This window comes from Toxorhynchites rutilus, chromosome 2, assembly GCF_029784135.1.
Source record: "Toxorhynchites rutilus septentrionalis strain SRP chromosome 2, ASM2978413v1, whole genome shotgun sequence".
NCBI lineage: Eukaryota > Metazoa > Arthropoda > Insecta > Diptera > Culicidae > Toxorhynchites > Toxorhynchites rutilus.
This window is the reverse complement of record NC_073745.1, coordinates 283,755,038-283,773,172: the sequence shown is the minus strand read 5'-3', so window position 1 is coordinate 283,773,172 and position 18,135 is coordinate 283,755,038.

The window sequence follows — 18,135 nt, the reverse complement described above, 5'->3', positions numbered from 1 at the left end:
TCTCTATATTTTGCTCCATATTTGCGACACTATATCTCACGAACGACTTAACCAAACAAAACACTGTCAAGGACTATATCATAGCGCGCAAAAATACCTTTCCAACAAGCTATAGTATGACTCGATACAATGAATACAACTAGAACTACGCGCTTACAACGACACCTCGCGGAAATACCGCAGGACTTTTTTGACAGCCTAATATTTGTTTTTGCTACCTACGAGTACATAATTCCCACCAACACAAGTTTAAAATCTCATGACTATTAAATATTTCCCTAGATTAATTTCCAGCTTGAAAACTTCTCATTTAATGCAAACTTACTCAATTAGACAGAAAGTAACCTTTGGGGACTCCGCTCATCGTAAATTGTGCAAACAAGCGGACAGAGAGAGGTCGGAGGCAAATTCAATATTTTCGCTCGTGATGCTTTCCTAATTATTTACGCGCAGATAGGAAAACAATTTTCACTTTACAGTAGACCGATCGAATTAACGTTAATTGAACATTCGCACCGAACACAAATCGGATGAATTTGATTAAATTTTCCCATCGACGCGCTTGTGATGGTGGAGCCGCTTTTTTCTCACTTCATTCCCCGATGGTTGTTTGCTCGATCGCCGGAAATTGGTTCCAATCTGGGATGGGTCGAATAATTTGTATCCACGTTTTTGCCCGAGACGATGAAGGTTGTACGAAATAAAATATTGAATTATCTTGGTTACAAAATAAAACACTGGCAGTGACTTATGAATTCCCAGCTCGCGTGAATCATATATTGTAATTGAAAAGATAGGATCTTTATTGTGCCTCTTGGAAATAACTGATTGTACATCACAGTTAAAGAAGATTTATCACTTTGCCTTATTCCATTCTTTTTTATTTCTCTTCTCACAACAACCACGAACCGTGGAAAGGCGGCAAGCGAAACCCCGATAAACTTTGCCTTTATCCGCTCCATCAAAGTTCTTCCGATTCACGGACGGACTAACATCCGAGTGGCGGTTTCTTCGTCGTCGCAATCACCATCATCGCCAAGAATAACCGCCCGGGCATTGAGAGGATGGAATGCTTAGCGCACATCATCTGGGTTAGCGGTAATTCATCAATTTCCTCTTAACCTCTTAACACACACCCACACCCACTCACAGCTCAGAGCGGGTGAGAATGCTCGCAGCGAGACGAATCAAATCAAGTTTTCTGGCTGCGGAAAGTGTATCGAGAGCGTTGATACACTTTTTAATCTAGAACTTTGTATTCTCCGTTTAATTGACAGCATCATATTTCGTAGTAGAATTTAAACTTTCCCAACTTTTTTGCGATTGCGATGTTAAATAATTGCAATTTTTGCGATTGCGATTAAGTCGCAAGTTGCAAATTATCCAACGAAGCAATGCACTTAAAATGCATTAGATAAGAGTTGCTAAGTTGATAGATCACTACACAAGGCAACCATCTACTCAATCAAGCATATATCGGGCGTACTATAAGGAGCTGGATGTGGTGAGCCGCATCAATCTGCTCGCTTTGCTTTTTGATAACATAAACAACCCACACTGATTATATTGATAGAGGAGGAGACAAAATCAATGAAATCGATGCTGATAAGCTTTGTTGATGTTTGTCCGTTTGATTAACCTTGAGCCTTTGTCGCGAAGCCGTAAATACTACTGAAATGTGGGTGTTATGGTCTACCTACGCTACACAAGATGATTTCGACGAGGTGTTCATGAAATTTTTAATTTTATTTAATTCCCGTTCTAGTGAAGTTGATGATCGAAATTTCATTGCTGTTTTGAAGGTTGTTTTCTCACTATTGCAGTAACTTGGAATTAAATGGTACCATATATCAGTTCTTTATGCTATTTGACAATAATAAACACTCTTCAATAGTTTTTAAAAAATCAATTCTCTGAGATTTCGATCTCTAAACTATCAGTAAAACAATCCGATCTAAAGATGGGTGGAAATTATGAACTTCTCAATGAACGCCCAAATTGAAACGGAGGTTCATTGCGTGAAACACGAAACGAACACTTTGTTGTCGTTCTAAAAAATTAAGGGGCTCTGTTGTGTCGCTCATCAAGTTTAGTTCGGCTCGTTTTTTGATTGTCGTTACTAGAAAAAAAATTATAAGGGGTTGTATTTGGGACACGACCGCATATTTTCGACGTAGAACTACGCAATTATATTATACAATCCACTTGTTTTCCACTTCGAATATTATTTTAGGATACATCGAAATTTTTGTAATATATCATGTTCTTCGTTACAAATAAATTTGATGAACGTCCTTTTACGTTTGATATGATGTCTATGATGCTGTTTACGTAGTTCTCGAACCGCGAAAGCTCATTCACCTCTAGTATCTGAAATGACGATTTTCTCAAGCTTCTCAGTTTAAAAGTACGTTTTGGGGAAACATATTCCGGTCTGCACGACAAGCGAGTACAAAAGTACTCAACGCCAAAAAATACCCCCGACTTGCATGTATTTGCCAAGCGGATTCCCCCAGGCACATTCATTTTGAAGTCCGTTTTAGGGAAACACAGCTCTGTGGAAAAAAATACCCCCAACTTGCATGTTTTGACAAAGCGGATTCCCTCATGCACATTGATTCTGCAGTGCGTGTTAGGGAAACACATCTCGGTGGAAACAAAAATACCTCCGCCTTGCATGTATATTTGCAAAGCGGATTTCCACTGGTACATCGATTTTGAAGTCTGTGTTGAGGAAACCGTAAATCGGGCCAATCAAAACTTGGCAGTTAGGACGTTTAGACAACGCTTGACATTTCACAGTTTTTCAATTGTTCATCTAATGAAAAATAACATTTTATTAATTGTGATAGACGCGTAGAAATATTTCCTATCAATTGATGCAAACATCTTCCCGATCTGTTTAGAAATATTCGAGTTATAAGTATTCGAAACACGGGTAGGGTTAGCACACAAATCAGCAGAACAAATGTATGGGAAAAAGGAAATTCTTCCAGTTTTCATGAATTTAAACCGTTTAGAGATAAGCGAATTGTAATGTATAGCATTCCAAAAAAAAATCTTAGAGAATATCCGATTGGTATGCAAATCATGAGAATTCGTTCACAGTGAAAATAGTTAGTAACGCCAACTTTATTCCACAAAAAAGTGACCTGCTTTCTGATTTGGCACCCTTCTTGAAAGACGTAGTTCTACGTCAAAAGGAAGAAATACTCTCATTCAGAACGTATGTTTATGCGTCCATCAGCTTTCTCTTGTCTTTCATTTTGGTTGGTTCTGGAGAAGGAGTCTCGCGTGAGCTGTGATCGAGTACGGACGTGTTGCTCGTTCGCTCCGTGTATAGCTTTTCCGCATTTCGGCATCGATTATGAAGTGAAAATCTGTTTCCGAAACAGTCCGAATCTTGTTAGTCGAGTTTAACAACCGTGTGATAAATTCCAAATGTGTTAAATTTGTATAAATTGTATAAAGCGTCAAAAAATCCTTCGTCTGTGAAGTTTTTCGAAGCCCTCATTTCGTTTTTCTTTTGTGTGCTCCGACACACAGTGCTGTGGCGCATGTGTGTGTGTGTGTGTAATGCGGAGACATTCTCTGGGAGAAGATCGATGTACACCGTAATATGAGGCGGGTGTTTACGCTATCACCGCGATGAGTTTAACAAGCTAAGTACTTTTACTTTCTTACTCTCTTTCTCGCAGTCTCTCTCAGGGCCCGAAATCTTCGAAGGTGAAAAATGAAGACCGACTCTACTCTCAGTAGCTTCGCTTCGACTAGAACTGCTTCGGCAGTCGCCCACAACAAAAAATGGCTTGACTAGAAAATGAATTGACTAGCGTTGGCTAGCGAGGATGACTGGTGGACTAGTCCAGTCAGTGGTTATTTTAATACATTAAGGACCGCACGTTTTGGGGCAAACTTGAACGTTTCATTTGTTCGTATTCCACGAATTAGATCGTTTCCTTCGATGTGGATGAGACGAAGGCGAGCCATCGGTAGGCCTTGCTAGATTCTTGGCAAACCAATGTTTATTGTCTACCCATCGTGAACTCAAACCAACTAACTTAGACATTTATCAAGTATGCTATAAAGGTCCTCGCGTTAGTATTAGTTAGTATTAGGCGTGCAAAATAGCGCACACACTGTACGCTATTTTATACGTGTGAGTAATTTTCGTGTTCGATACAAAAGAATCTAGGTCACCTGTAACGTATGTCAAACCACGTTGAACTCAAACATCGATGCATGCACACGTACATGGGAGAGAGAAAGAGAGGAACGAATTTGTTTTGGGGGTAGTTACTTCAAAATGCAATGAGGACAATTGGACTGGGAAGAATGAAATGATATAGTCGAGTCGGTAGAGGGAGATAGCGACTAAACGCCCGACTGACTGTTTAGTCGTTTTGGCGGAGAGACTGCGTGAAGAAGCCAAAAGTCATTACTAACTGAATATATGAATATAGTCAGTCAGAGTCAGCTGACTATCCTCAACTGACTATGACTATGCAGAGCCCTGGTCTCTCTATTGAGTCAGAATCTTGCATGTTCTTTATGGAAAATGTATAACATCGGTGAAGGAAGGCTGTGTGAGAGTGTGGCCGTACGAATCGTGTGCAGTGGATTTGCCGCGGCATGCAATTGTATTGGCGTGAATACATTGCTTTCTCTCGCTTTGCTCGTCTGTTTCGGGCGGCTAGAGTGGTGTGTTTCTCTTTCTCATTTGTGCAATCAAGTTTTCGTAAGAGCCCCTATCCACTGTCACCGTAGCCTTGAATTTATATGAATATATGACGAGAGGAGTCGAGTATATTTTTTCGCTTGATGTGGCCGATTTCGGGTGGGGCGAGGGGACACAGGCAATCGCACCAGTGTTGTTCTGTAAAGCTGTTCACTTCTCGTGATTGCATACGATTCAGATTATTTTGAAGGAATTTTCTCGGTTACCTTGTCAGGTTTCCCAAGTTTAATTCTCTACCGTCACGATTGGATTTCGAAAAAGAGTAGGTATGATAAATAACGGCGAATATCACGGGTCCGATTAATTTTAATGGAATTTTCTCGGTTACCTTGTCAGGTTTCCCAGAATAATGTTTGCCTTCGCGATTAATAATCGATAAAAAGTAGGCATAATAAATAACGAAATATATCACCCATCCGAATGGATTTGGAGGAGTTTTCTCGGTTAGGTTTTCGAAAGATAACTCTCCGTCGTTGTGATTGGTGTGTTAGAAAAATACGCGCGATAAATAGATTAATGAAATGTGAGATTTTCAGAATTTCGTTCCGTCGAGTAGGCGATTAATCGCGTTTACAAAATCACATCACTTACCATAGTGAATTCTGATTCTTGCCTCTACCCACTAACAACAATCCCTCCCATGATAAACGCATCATTTTTCTGTCGAAGTCACATCGTGTCATTGTTTTGGATTGTCCATGAAAAAGTAACAAAACACGAAAATCAAAAGAAAAATTACTTGCATTCATTATTTTTGCAATAAATTTTCATTTCAGAAAATTCATTTAAAAAGATACTTCTACTACCGGTTCTACGGCATAAATGCAAATTCAATTCGTCAAAATATGCAATTGAATGTACAAGTTCTAGAGAAAAAACACTATTTGGAATCAATTGAAAAAAATCGTGAAATCGATTGAAAAGATCTTGACAGAAAGTCTTCTTTCAAAATCTTCATGATTTTCAGCTCAAGTATGAACTTCCAAGACCCAAATATACAGTAAACCTAGAGAACGTTGTAGCTGAATCCTCCAGTGATCTTTTCCAAGTCGAGTCGACCCACCTTATGACAGAGATTGGCGTAAATGACGAAGAAGCGAATGATTATGACGATGATGATGATCCCGCCTTCTTCCCCAACAGAGGCTTGAGGAAGACGTGTTATCTGAAAGATAATTTATTTTTCTCAGAATTGAAACCCGCAAAAACGACGCTCAGACTTTTACAGACTACTAGCTGACCCGGCAAACTTCGTCTCGCCAAATTTTATTTTTCGTTATCACATCAACGTTTTTTTTACTAAGCGCACGTTCATGGGTCCAATCGCAGAACAGTTCATTGATTGATCTTCTAATCTACTACCCTTTTACTATAAAATTTCAGTACTTCTACCAAGTCTCGACATTATAATATCAAATTAATTTCAGACACAATTCTCGTGCAAGATTTTTCGTCCACTTGCAAATAACATGTTTCTCCGTTACATGGAATAAATGTTTGATACAGAAAATATGACAGAATGCAAACAGCCCTAAATCGGGCAATTCAATTCTGCGATCCATTTTTACTTATATAGATAGAAGACGATATAGGGGTGCGTTTTATTACATTAAAATCCATTACCACGCTTGTCGATGTAATTGTGGAACATATGGGAATTGAATTTTTCGAATTTACCCAATTTCCTTTCAGAGTTTTCCGAAAAAATTAAATTTCAATTGTCATGTTTGGGTGGAATGTGTATTATTTTTATGGAACCCCCTCTTCATTCCAGGGAAGGGAGGGGTGTCATACCATCATAGAAACATTTCTCGTACTCGAAAACCCTCACATCCCAAATTTGGGTCCATTTGCTAGGATTAATTCTCGAGTTATGCAGAAATTTGTGTTTGATTTCTATGGCAGCTCCCCCTTAGGGGGGGGGGGGTAAGGGGGGGTGGAGTGTCTAACCAGCATAGAATCATTTGTTTGCACCCTAAAACCTCCACATGCCAAATTTCGTTATATTTGCTCGATTAATTCTTGAAAAATTCAAAAATTTGCGTTTCATTTGTATGGCAGCTCCCTCTTAGATAGAGGGGTAGAGTGTCTAACCACCGTAAAAACATTTATTGCACCCTAAAACCTCCAAATGCCTAATTTGGTTTCATTTGCTTAATTAATTCTCGATTAATGTAGAAATTTGTGTTTCATTGTTATGGAAGACCCCCTTAGAGAGGGGGAGGAGTGTCGAACCACCTTAAAAATGTTTCTACCCCATAAAACCTCTGCATGCCAAATTTAGTTCCGTTTGCTTGATTAGTACTTCAATTATGCGGAAATGTATGCTTCATTTGTATGGCGGACCCCCCCCTCCACCCTCAGAGAGACGGGAGGAGTGTGTATAGAAACGTTTTGTGTCCCCTAAAACCTTCGCATGCCACATTTGGTATTTTCTTGATTAGTTTTCGAGTCATGCAGAAATTTGTCTTTTATTTGTATGGCAGCTCCCCCTTAGAGAGGGGGGTGGAGTGTCTAACCACCGTCAAAACATTTATTGCACCCTAAAACCTCCATATACATAATATGGTTTTATTTATTTGATTAGTTCTCGAGTAATACAAAAATTTGTGTTCCATTTGCATGGCAGCCCCCCCCCCCCCTAAGAAAGGGGGTGAACTATATAATCACCGTAAAAACATATATTGCACCCTAAAACCATCACATGTCAAATTTGGTTTCGTTTGCTTGATTAATTCTCGAGTAATGCAGAAATTTGTGTTTCATTTGTGTGGTAGACCTCCCCACCCAAAGAGAGGGGGGAGGAGTATCTGACCACCATAGAATCATTTATTGCACCCTTAAACCTCCCGATGTCTAATTTGGTTTTATTTGCCTACCTGTCGCGTTTGATTGGTCCGATTTACAGTTTCCCCAACACAGACTTCAAAATCAGTGTAGTTGAGGGAATCTGCTTTGCTAATACATGCAAGTGGGGAGAGGGGGATTTTTGTTCCCATCGAAGCTTGTTCCCTAATACAGCCATCAAAACCAAGATGCCTTACATTACATGGCGCGTTTGTTCAAATTCTTTACTTACACAGCAAATATGTTGAATTCAATTGAATTCGAAAATTGTTTCATCCAATCAATAATTTAATCAATACAAACAAATGATTATTAAGCCAACTGTACACAGTGCGGCGTCCCATAGACAAAAATACAAAAAATTCACATTTATATTCACCCAAACCAAGTAGGCGGTGTGTTTCATACATGTTTCAGGCATGCTGAAACGATCTCAGTAGCCTTGTTAGCCCACCCAATTTGTCAGAACAAGCATGTGCAGTCAAGAAGTTTCTGCTAAGCACGTGGCAAATTAATTTTCAGTGATTCATCTCTTTGTTTTACATTGAGTTTTCGTTTACGTTCGATATCTTTTAAAGTGAAACCCCATATGGCGACGGTAGCAACACGTTAGTATAATCCGTTTCCTTAACTATTATTGGGACATGCCGCAATCACTGTGAAAATAAACGCTTCTTTGTTAAGGTAGTTTTATTTCAAATCCTTCGGCAAAAAAAGTTCCGCGGAGTTCCGCTCCAAAACACCCCTCAACTTTTAAGTCATTATACCCTTGATATTCTGCAAGTGATTCTTGTTGCTCAAGTCTGCTCTTCTGACCACAATTTACGTTTTTTAGATGATATTTCTACAATCAAGAATAAGCAAATTTTCGAACAATGGCTCCCAGTTGACCCCTCCCAAAGAAAAGATCGTTTGTTCGCCTTTTTGTTGAGTTTTTATGATACGGATGATTTATCTAAAGAATTTAAAGAAGAGCTTTTGAAATTTTGCAAAGTTTATTGCTACAAAATTAACCAGAGATGGTCGAAATGCTGCAGATCATATTCAAAATTCGTAATACAATATTCTGACTGATTGTCAAAACCAGTTAAGCTTTCGGCATATCAGAAAGGTAAAACTAAAGACAATTTGCAGTCTGTTCCTTAAATTGGTAAATGAAGACTTCAGAAATCGTTTAACGAATGTTCGAAAAAGACAAAAAGTCACAGGAGGGTTGTGTCCGAGATACGACCGCATAATTGACGTAGGATTCCGTTAGGTTATCTGTTGATTTTGCATATGTTTGAAGAATTACATCGTTAAACTCTTCGATAATGATTTGGTGGACCTGAAAAGGGCCGTTTTGTTTGGTTGTTGGGTATTGTTTATTCATTCCACCAGTGTTTAACGGGTGATGATGACAGAAGGATAATACACAGTCGTTGGATGGTGCGTATCAGATAAAGGATACCGAAGTGGAACGAGATATGATGACGAGCCCTCTGTGATCCTAGACGAGATGCCTCTTGTGATATGTATGGATGAAATAAAGAAAAAAATTTCACCAATGTAATATAAGATAATTATTAATACCGAACACAATTATCAATTTTTCAGTAAATCAGTAAAAACATGTTACTTTAATATAGCGAAAATATATTTGAAATGGGAATTGTTTATTCAACCCAATGCGAATTTTAATTGGACTAACAACACCTAATACTATATGTAGAGCATATGGGAAATCACTATTTCTTCACTTTTCCAATTTTTCTCGCCGTTAAACTTTCTTTGGGTGAAAATGAATACAACATAACAGACAGCTTAAGCCAAACGATAAATCGTTTCATATATCAAGTCATTTTTAACCCCTTCCCGTATTATTTAATACGTCACAAATCAATTAATTTCAATGCTCTGCTCTGTTCTGGTTCCCTATGTTATGCAAGTACACCACGAGTAAGACTCGATGTTGTGCGGGGAAGGGTTAACGGCTATCGAATACAATTTTACACTTACACTTGTGCTAAATTTTTCACAATGCACGATCGGACATTGATATGGAATTTCACGAAGCAACCAACATTATAGTTCCAAATTTAAATTTTATTTGCTAGTATTAATCGTATCACTCTCCTTACTTGCAATATAAAAATGCCCCCGACTTTCATGTATTTGAAATGCCGATTTCCATAAGGCAGTTTGGTTTTGATGTCGGTGTTAGGGAACACATTTCGGCGGGAGCAAAAGCTCCCCCTACTTTCATGTATTTGCAATGCTGATTTCCCCCAAGCAGCTTGGTTTAGATGTCTCTGTTAGGGAACCGTCGCATGTGTCGTCAATTTCGACCAATTAGAAGTGGCTATTTCCGTTAGGATAGGGGTTGAGATTATTCAATTGTTTGATAGTTAGTTTAATGATATATATTATTTTATTCAATATAAAAAATTGTTATGGAGTGCCGAAATCGATTGACGCAAAAATTTCATCAATCCATCATGAAATGACTGAGCAATAAGCGTTTGAAATTGGACAATTTTCACGATGAGTTCGATTTTTCGATTTTCAATTTGTACCCCAATATGTTCCCGAAAGACGTAATCCTACGTCAAAAGGCGTCGTGGTGAAGATTTTGTTAACAACAATGCACCTGAAGAGCTTGCATTCGCTGCCAATGTATCAAACTGTTCGAGTGGAAATCAGGAGAAAACACTGACGACGGCACAAGCACTGGCTCTATATGTTGATTCAGATCTCTCTGAAAGAAAGTACAATATACTTCGAAGTACTTTGAATGAAATACATCCAAATTTGCTACCAAGTCTTTATGCATTGAAACAAAAAAAGCAAAAATAACTCCTAAATTGATCTCTGCGACCGAGACGTCTGCTGAAGTAGATTTACAAGATCTTATGATTGCACCTCCGTTAGCATCGTCAAAGAAATTTCGCTAATGACTTCAACTTCAGTCAATCTCGTCTGTAAATGGGGTTTTGACGGCATTTCAAGGTATAGTGCATACAAGCAAAAGTTTACGGAAGCAGGATGTTCAGACGAAAGTTTGTTAGTCGTTGCACTGGTTCCCTTAAAACTGATCGACTCCGCAAATAACGCTATCATCTGGATGAATCCTCGGTCAAGTTCAACTTCGTACTGTAGACCGATTAAATTTGTGTTCACGAAGGAAGACTCACAAGCTATTCTTGGCATTCAGTCAGAAATGGAGAAGAAAATTAAAGCGTTACAGATTTTCATCATCAACAAAGATAGCGCTCAGATCGTTGTAAGTTTTGAATTCCGTATTACTATGATAGATGGAAAGGTGGCAAATGTGCTTTCCGGAAATGAAGCTTCTGCAAAATGCCTAATTTGTGGATCGTTTCCGAAAGAGATGAATCCATCGAAGGCTGCTGGTACAGTACCAAATACCGAAACTTACAAACTAGGCCTGTCACCACTGCATTGCAAGATAAAATGTTTTGAATGCGTAATTCACATCGGTTACAGGTTAGCATTATACAATGTTTAATAGTTAGTCTTTTATGCAAACAAAATCGTATAAAGCATTAATCTTTTATGCAAAGAGTAAGTAATATATAAATCAAACATTGCCCTAGTAAAATGTATTTAATTGTTAAAAATGAAGCATTAGCAACTTAGACGAAAAAATGTATAAAAAAAATGAAAAATCACCACGGTGGCGTTTAGGTCACTGTGTCGTCGGATGAGATATAAAAGATTATGTGTAATTAGTCTTTTATCTAAACAGGAGAAGCATTCCAGAGAACAATTTAATTTGATGTCACTATTAATATACTATACACTATTAATTTGGCGCTTAATACACTTTTGCGATTACGTTTAATACATAAGTCTTCAATGCAAATAGTAGATTTCATCATAACTAACATTTTTTCCATTATACCTATCCGAAAAAATGACTATAAGGGTTGTTTTGATTTTTGTCCCGCATCCCCTTATATTCAACGCACTGTGCGGTAGTCCCACGCCAACCTTGCGGTTATATTATAGATATAACCCGCTCTTTTTTCAGATTAGATTAATATAGGTCCTTGCTGTGGTGGCTAAGAGCAGATGAATGACCGCAAAAAGTTAAAATATGTTGTTGGATAAAATTGTTGGAAAGTCAATGGGCTTTCAAGGATAAATGTTTTGATTACATTGTTAAAAAACCTACTCAAATTTTTGTTTTCAGAGCTTCATTTAAAAATAAATACATCTCAGTATTTAATTTTGTAGTTATTTATTATTGGAAAATATTGCAAAACAATATCCACATTCGAAACTGTATAGCCAAAACTATGGATGATTTGTTATGGATTCATTTGGAAAATTCATCCAAACGATTGCCTTCCATAGCCCCTATGACCGAGCGGTCTGCAGCAGTAGTGCTAATCACGTATATAGGATTCCCATTATGATCAGAGGTCTTTTGTCATAGGAAATTATTCCAATTGCAGCGTATATTTGAGCTTGCTATTGAAGAAGACAAACACATCATATTAAAAATGACGCATGTTAAACGCGATGGTACTATGGTTTTTGTTTTCAGGAAAGTTCACATTTGACACAAACATTTTTTCATTTATTCATCATGCCTTTCATTTATCAAAAGAAGACAAATTAGGCCATTATTCGTAATATCTCCATAGAAAGTCTACCAAATTTTCGTCTACTTTTTCTAGACCTACTAATCCACGAAATGTTGTTAGAATGCTGATAATAGGAATGCGAGTTTGTTACTAAAATATATTAAAATTGTCCTCGGTCGGTTCGTTCGTTTTAGATTCGCTGATAGATTCACTGGTGCTCAATTCCTGATAGCTCATTTCGATCCATTTCGTGATTAAGGATGCTAAACAAAAACTATTTGATATTTGGATGTCCCATCACCGTTTTTTTTTCTTTGAAAATGAATTACAAAAACTTTCAAAAGTCCGCCGCATAACTGTTCATGATACTCACCTCTGAAAAAAATCCTTCGATGCTTTGTTTACGATACTCACCTCTGAAAACAATATCAATATTTGAAAAATATCGTCAATTACACGCCCTAAAAAGTACTAAATATAAAGAATAGGAAGTAAAACGAGTGTAAGTGTGATCTTATAACTTTTCTCTTGTACTATTTACATTTTTTTTTCAAATTTCTTACCATTCTTGGAACTGGTCTTGGTAGGATTTCGGATTTCGGCACAGACCAAAACAATGTTTCTAACTATGTTCAATAGAGTTTATTCACCATTTCATTAGACTCCTTTATCATTCGCTAATACTTTTCAAAACTCTGGATCCGGGATCGTTTACATTTCGTGATTTTTTTTTTGTTTTTTGTTTCTGCACGCTGTACAAATTTTAGCCTATTTCAAATAAACTCTCCTCGATTTTCTTCGTATGCTCCACTGTATGACGATTCCAAACAATGTAATCAATTATCTAGTAAATATTTCAAACCTAACTTTCGATTTGTGCTATGTTCGAAGGATGTGCCCCTTCGCTACGTGATTTTTTTTCTTCACATTCTTCGCGGTGATAAGAACCTGCCAGCTTCAGCGCCTCAAATAAAAAATTAATGATAATCATGGTGAAATTAATGATCGCAATCATGCTAATTTGCCTAAATTGTTGGCCCACCAAGTTCACCGCTTCCGCAAACGCTCTTGAGCATTAATTTTTCCGCACGTTCCGAAAGGGTTGTTGCTATTAATCTGGATTTCAAGTATCATTTTTTCGGTCTATTTACAAGGCTAACTTATGAATGCTGGATCGCGCTTGCGATCCGGTGTTGTGTTTGGCCGCCAATTTCACGCAGTTTGTTTTTGTTTTTGTTTTCGGGCTGAAATGCTGTCTCTACAATCGGGAATTATTACCCTGTGTGATTTACATTTTTTTTTGGCATTTACTTTTTTCTTAATTTCACTTTCGCGCCCCTAAGGCCCTTCCGTTCGCCAACGTGTCCTATCCACCTAATCTTCGATGTCGGCTAGCTGGTATGGAGGAGGAAAAAAATGACATCCAAATAAAGAACGGCAAAACTCAAGAGAGAAGGCAGAAGAAAAAAAATCAGATTAGCAAGACGCTGCAGAGGAAAGGCTCGATGCATGGATAAAAAATTAATTCATTAAACTTTTGTCCGCTTCTTGCGCTGCCGGAGAAATTCACTTTATCCCTCGCTTCCGTCGTCGGCTGGAAGTTTAAGGAGAAGGAAACCAAAGAATCCTGCAGTACGTAATTGGAGCGCCATAATCTACCTTGGGCTTTTGCTTCTGCATATTTTTTTTCTGTTGTGTTTGTTGAAGTTCTGTTCCTATTCTTTACTTTGCTACTGTGGAAGGTAAAACTGCTGTGCTTTTCGGTGCGGAAGAAAATGATTTTAACTTTTTCCCGAAGTCTTAAGAGAGAATGCGACTTCAGCTCGAGGTGTTTCGTTTTCAATCGGTAAGACGGCGAATGTCTCTTTCATTCCTTCTAAAGATGAAGAGGGGGTGGGGGGAGGCCGAGATGTGCGGCGTAATCAGAAAGTTGTTGCTCGAAATCTGGATAAACATCTTAGTGTCGTCTTTAAGGGAAGATTGAATTTTATCACTGATGTTGGGATGCTTTGCTGAGCCGATTCGATCGTGTTTTGAGCTTCCATTTGGGGCGTTTAATCAGAGGCCTTTTCTGGTATGATAAGTGTTGTATTAAGGGTAGGCAGAGGGAGAAGCCATCGCCAGAGTAGAAATCTCAAACGGATTACGATGGCGAAGGTAGCGTTAGAATGACTTTATAACATTTGTTCGGAAGAGATTTGTATCCTCTTCCTTCCAATGTTGCTTTTTCTCGTGAGAGAAAGCGGCGATGGATTTATTAATCCAGTCACAAATGAAAATTCGTTTCATCCAACTGGAAAAATCGACTTGTTTCTCGTCTGCAATGATGTGGAAATGGATCTCGATATCAAACTCTGCCAATTGGCTTGACTGATACTCTCGCATCGGCCATAAAAGAATCTTGTAACGCCGTTTTTAGGACTTTGAAATAGACAACTGAGAAAAATACATAACATTCGAAAATGTAGTAGTCATTGGAACCTTACTTTTAAGTTTTGTTTTTATGTTACCCTCAATGATTTCTTAATGGCTTCATCATCGGATCAGTTTTGAAATATGTAAATTTATATCAATACCAGTAATCCGTTGTTTTGCTGATAAAATTTTTGATGATTTTTTTTTGTGAAAATAAAACACTTTGACTTGCTTATGAAGAGAATAAGTTGTTTGTTAAAACGGTTTATTGTCTACCCATCGTGAACTCAAACCAACGAACTGAGACATTTATCAAGTATGCTATAAAGGTCCTCGCGTTAGTGTTAGTAAATAGCGTGCAAAATAGCGCACACACACTGCACGCTATTTTATACGTGTGAGTAATTTTCGTGTACGATACAAAAGAATCTAGCTCACTTGTAGCGTATGTCAAACCACGTTGAACTCAAACATCGATGCATGCACACGTACATGGAAGAGAGAAAGAGAGGAACGAATACGTTTTGGGGGAAGTCTCTTCAAAATGCAATGAGGACAATTTGACTGGGAAGAATGAAATGATATAGTCGAGTCGGTAGAGGGAGATAGCGACTAAACGCCCGACTGACTGTTTAGTCGTTTTAACGGAGAGACTGCGTGAAGAAGCCAAAAGTCGTTACTAACTGAATACGAGTATAGTCAGTCAGATAGTCAGCTGACTATCCTCAGTTGACTATGACTATGCAGAGCCCTGCATGACAGTCTACATGAGCTATGCCGCACGTATATAACGGATGGGAATTGTCATCAACATCAACTGGATGTTGTCCATTTAGATATGTTTTTACGTTTTTGCAGCATGTGGTAAGGTTTCGTCATGTTGAAAAATAAATTTCCTATGCCTATCCATATATTACGGTCATTTCTCTTCCAGAGGTACATGAATTGCTGGAAAACATCACCAATGATAGTTTCAAACAGTTCCAAAACAATTTCCAATGATCGTAGGACCGACTTAATCTGGCTCTAATCAAGCTTTTTGTGTTGTTACATCTACTTTTCAAACTTAGTGATTATTTGATGTAATTAAAATACCAGTTGCCTTCATTCCTTCGAAAAAGTATTCTACAGATGCAGATGCAGAAAACAAACACTACAACAGCAAACGGACACTGTGGAGAGAGGAAATATTGCAATTTAAGCATCGCCTGAAGTGCAACTTATTGACGCGACCAGAGCGTGAAGGTAGAGCATTTGCAATTTCTACTGCAAACCGCTTGCTCCTGCCAGCGAGCAGTAAACGTAATTTTGTGATGCAGTTGTCACAATTCGCAACTTCAAATCCAAGGTGGAACTTGATAAAAGGATACAAAGCGTCGGTTTTCATTTTTAAGAAATGTGGCGTTGTGGTACAAAAAAATCACCTATGATCGTGTGTAAGAGACCTGGATAAAGACCGCCGCGATAACTATTTTAGCTATTACTAGGTCTCGACAAAGTCAAATTTAACTGAAAATCGCCAGGGAATTATGAAACCATCAACCTTCGCATTCAATTGGAAATGTGTTTTTGCTTCTTTCAACAGTTTCTCTGTCAACATAAATCAAAAATCATTCGGGCACTTTCGTTGCTATCTGTTTTTACTTCGTTCGTGTTCGTTTCATTTTTCACCGCAAAATGAACTTAACGGCATATTGAAAGGACTCCCCTCATTTCTAGATGAGTTCAGGGTTACATGTTACATGAGTTACATGTCGAGGTAGAGTAGTAGTCAAAATGAAAGAAGAGGCAGATTTATATTTCTTCCACGCCAACTAAAACAATCATTTGCTTCAACTAAAATGAATTGACTAACGTTAAGAGTGAAAATAACTCATGAACAATTCATGTTTGACTGTGAATGCGTTCATTGTTACTTAATAATAAGAGAGAGAGGAAGACGTTTATCGTGATTTAACCAGTAAGACATATTACAAATAAGTATACCGTTACTTATTTTTAATATGTTACAAACTTAGATTAATGCTTAATATCCTCTCATGTGATAGAAATATGCAGGGTTTTCCAACTTTAAATTCCGATAGTAAATTGAAATAAAACACACTTAGAATTCGAATTTCGATGAAACTTTTATTTCAAATTAAAGTTTGGTTTATGCCATTATGTGTGAAATACAACATCATTCAACTGTCCACCTAGGGCTTCCTCGCACACCTTGATCCGGAATATAAACTAACTAATTAAGTCTTCCTGGTTAAATCGCGCATTTGGAAGAATAACACAACAAAAATTGTTTCACGTTCCTGTTCTGATTGTGGAAGCCTGATACCGAATACTAAGCTGGATTTGTATTTATATCAACGAAATGCAGTGCAAAAATCAAAAATGATGGAATTCGAAAACTGAATCTCGACTCTGTAATTTGGATTTGGAATCAAATCGAAAATGTTAACATAAAGCAACAAGAATGCTATCGCGCTTCCCGCAGTCAAACAGTTAATGGTTCAAATAATTGTTGTCCATGTTCAGAACATGAAGTTGCACGTTTTTACCCTTTGAATATCTGTCTACTTTAATTTCTTTGAGCTTTTCGGAATGTTTCTATCAATTCTATCTAAATACCCAATCCACGAGTGGTAACTCAACAACTAAGGATTTTCACATATTTCCTAGACCTCCCGTGTTTCTTCGACTTCGTTACAGAACTTCTCTTCAACTATTAATTAACCATTCTACAGTATCTGATGATCATTTTTTGAGTAGAACTTGAATTTTATAGTATACTAAAATTGATGTTTTCATGTGAAATAAATAAGAGTTCGGGTGAGATCGACACCCTGTCGGGTAAAACCGACACCTTTAGAGAACCGAATGTAAACTTGTTACAATAATTTCTAAGTATCAAGAGGCTATCTATATACTATTTGGACGCTTCAAGAGGGAAGAGGGGGGATAGTTGTAAATTGTATGTAATTGGATTGCTCAAATTTTGAATAGGAAAAATGCATCAAATTCAACTGCAATTGAACCCCATACCTCTCGCCGCTGATGTAATCTTAGTTTAACGGAACGAATGTTCGAATTTCAGTCTATAAATCTCAACCAGCACTTGTGTTCATGTCCCAGCTTGGGTGAGCATCCACGGGATATGTATCGATAAGCATTGAAACTATGACAGGCTTTTTGATGGCATGCCTGATTTCATCGTTGGTTTTGGCTGTTTATCAGTCCAGCTCTATCTTTTTGTTTTCCAAATGTAACATGCGGTATCCACAGGCATCTACAAAAAGTAAGGACGGATTTTTCCTGTCAGTGGAACACAAACCCTGGTGTCGGTTTTACCCTAACTGAAGGTGTCGGTGTTACCCCGAACTGACTCGAAATTGCGAAACAACAAAAAATACATGGAACAATGACCTAAGACGACCCAGGCTCACAGAAGTAGCGAGTTTTCCGAAATTTTCCGACAAAAACACTAAAATTCCACTAGCGAAATTTTACACGGACTAACTCCTGTTTGCTGACCGGTTCTGTTTTGTTGTT